The sequence below is a fragment of the Lygodium microphyllum genome, chromosome 25 (genome assembly GCF_053477565.2).
Source record: "Lygodium microphyllum isolate KBCC chromosome 25, Lygodium_microphyllum_v1.1.10, whole genome shotgun sequence".
Classification (NCBI taxonomy): Eukaryota; Viridiplantae; Streptophyta; class Polypodiopsida; order Schizaeales; family Lygodiaceae; genus Lygodium; species Lygodium microphyllum.
Window position 1 is genome coordinate 84,212,925 of NC_141159.1, and position 2,975 is coordinate 84,215,899.

General features: G+C 41.9%; 1 pseudogene; it reads left to right on the plus strand.

Moving 5' to 3' along the window:
- The first annotated feature begins 1,121 nt into the window (after window positions 1-1,121).
- On the plus strand, window positions 1,122-2,230 carry LOC148014446 (purple acid phosphatase 18 pseudogene; annotated as a pseudogene).
- Window positions 2,231-2,975: the final 745 nt, after the last annotated feature.

Consider the following 2,975-nt stretch of genomic DNA (forward strand, 5'->3'; position numbering starts at 1 on the left):
GCAAAGGTCATGGTGTATGCAAGCTCATTGACACTGTAAGAGAGGGCTGGGTTGTATTGGTGAATTATCATGGTGATGCATCTCTATTATTGTTCTAGGAGGCTGTGTTCCTGGTACTGCCCTCTGCACAGCCCCAAGCAAGTCTAAGCTATGAGAATTCTCTGGACTGAGATATGTGGAATAATGGGATGATATGTATTGTCATCACCCTAATCTTTACTAACACCTAAAGACGTGTGAAGCACATGTTCTCTAGTGATCCAAAAGGCAAGAAGTTCTAATGAAAATAAAGCTAGTCTATTCAGGGAGGAGGATATTTTTGAAAAGGGCAAAAATGGCGGGCTGCACCTGAATTGGAATGGGGGGCCCTTCCTTTTCGCTTTCTGGAGGGGAGTCGGGAAAAACAGAGGCTGGAGTATGATGCGAAATACAGAGGATTGGAGGAAGGAAAGATGCGGATTTTGCTGATTGGGTGGAACTTGATTCGGAACTTGGAAGATGGAAGCTATACGGAGAAACAATGGGAATTCTGATACATTCCAGTGTTAGTGGCAAAGCTAGTAGGAGAGTATCTGGACGTCGTCATCTCCTCCGGCGACCAGTTTGCGCTCTGAGAACCCTGGGAGGACAAGCTCTCTCTGGACCGTAATGGTGGAACCTTGTCCGCAGTTGCCGTGCATTTCGGGAGTACTGGCTCTCCGAGCATTTCAATTCTGAGCAACTGATTGAGCTCAAGTCTCTCTTCTTCGAGGATCTGGATGTTTTTCATCCTAGAGTTTGATCTCGAACCAGTCTCGTTCATCAAGCTGGAGAGTGAGTTGACAAAAGGAAATTTGCGCGAGCTAAGTATCAATCTGAAGCATGAAAGAGGAAAAATCAAATGTCCTATTCGCGTGGGGAACAAAGCGCCTCGTTTAGTTCCACAGCAGTATCTCTTCCCATATCCAGAAAATTCAACAACAACAAGCTCTATTTGATTCAAGCTTTGGAATCTGATGCTAGAGTGCATAATTTATCATGCCCGAGCCGCTACTACTGAATTGCCTGTCTTGGACAATATCTCAAAGGTGTGAACCAAAGTGATGTGTGTGGAGCTGATTGCTAACAGATTTTTGCGAAAGATGGTGATTCTTGCTGACGCCTGGCAAACTCTGATCGCTTGTCTCTTTCTGACACTCTCTGCGGGGAAGGAGCCGACCCTCCTTTCGTTCTGATCCTTTCGTCTAAGAAGCTCACAATAGCATCCTCCCCAGCCAGGTCCATCTATCGTTAGCAGGGGAAAACCATATCCGTGTTTCTTGGGTCACAACAAGCAGTTCTGCATTATCTAGAGTGGACTATGGAACCATACCAGGTTCATATGATAGATTTGCAGACGGAGATAGCAGTTTTTACGGCTATATACTTTATAAATCAAGTCAAGTCCACAATGTTGCAATTGGACCACAAATTCCAGTAACTTTTGCAATTGCTGGTGATCTTGGGCAGACAGATTGGACTTCCTCAACCTTGAATCAAGTTGCGAGCTCAGATTATGATGATTTTATACTTCCAGGAAAACTTTCCTATGCTGACTATATTCAAGCCCGCGGGGACTCATTTGGAAACCTTGTTGAGCCCTTGGCTAGTTCACGGCCATGGATGATCACTGAAGGGAATCATGAAATGGAAGAAATTCTGCTGGTTATTGAACCATTCAGATCTTATAATATAAGATGGAAAATGCCCTACAAAGAGACTGGATTAGACTCCAACCTTTATTATTCTTTTGAGGTTGCTGGTGTGCATGTTTTGATGCTAGGATCATACACTGACTTCAGTAGGGACTCTAATCAGTATAAGTGACTGCAAAATGATTTGGCCAAAGTGGATAGAGTCAGAACCCCTTGGCTCCTTGCTGTCATTCATGCACCATGGTACAACAGCAATTTCAAACATCAGGGTGATGGTGACAAAATGATGAAATCCATGGTGTTCATCCTTAAAGAAGCATAAGTTGATATGATCTTTGTGGGCCATGTTCATGCTTATGAACGCACGTCTCGAGTTTTTCTGCATCACTCTGATCCTTGTGGCATCATCCACATAACCATAGGTGATGGAGGGAATCGAGAGGGATTGGCTAACAGGTTTCTGGATCCATAGCCAAGCTGGTCTGAATATCGTAAAGCAGGTTTTGGTCATGGCATTTTTGAAAGTGGTAAATTCTACTCATGCACGATGGACTTGACCTCATTATAGAGATGTTCTTTTGGAGTTTCTGAAATTCTCTGCTGAACTAGTAACTGCCAAGTTACGAAATGAACATGCTGATGTGAAGAGTGTTTCCCTTCCTACTGCAACTGTCATCATACACCTGAATGTAAACAGTTTATGAGATACTTCGGATTTTCCTGAACATGAATTTCTTGTAACTCATTTGACAAGCAATATAGTGATCTTTGGCATCAAAAATTTGAGTTCTTCTTGTTAGACTCTTCCATTGCTGTACCTTGAACCCCGTGTTCTGCAGCTCTTACACGATCTCTTTGACACCGCGTAAAAATAAACATGTAAATATGGAAAAATAAATAATAACCAATCCATGTATAAAAAAGAGGATATGTAAAAAGGAAAAGTGTACGAGAAAAGGGAAAGATTAGGGCTATCATATCAAACTGTAGTTCCTGTGCTAAAAATGTGTGTTTGCATAGAAACACATTCAACTCGCATAATATTCTTTAAAAATTAATAACTGATGAATCCTTGCTTGGAAAAAGGGCAATAAAAAGGAAAACTCGCCAATTCAAATGGACAAACAAGGCTATAGGGTTAGATTCCAATTTCGACAAATGTAAGATACATTCACATGGAGGATCAATAAAATGAAAAAAAGGCGAAAGGGAAAGGAAAAACCATGGGAACATGGTAGAATAGAGTGGGTGGGTGAGGAAGGGACCTGAATAAGGCATTAAAAAAACATAATATTGGTTAAG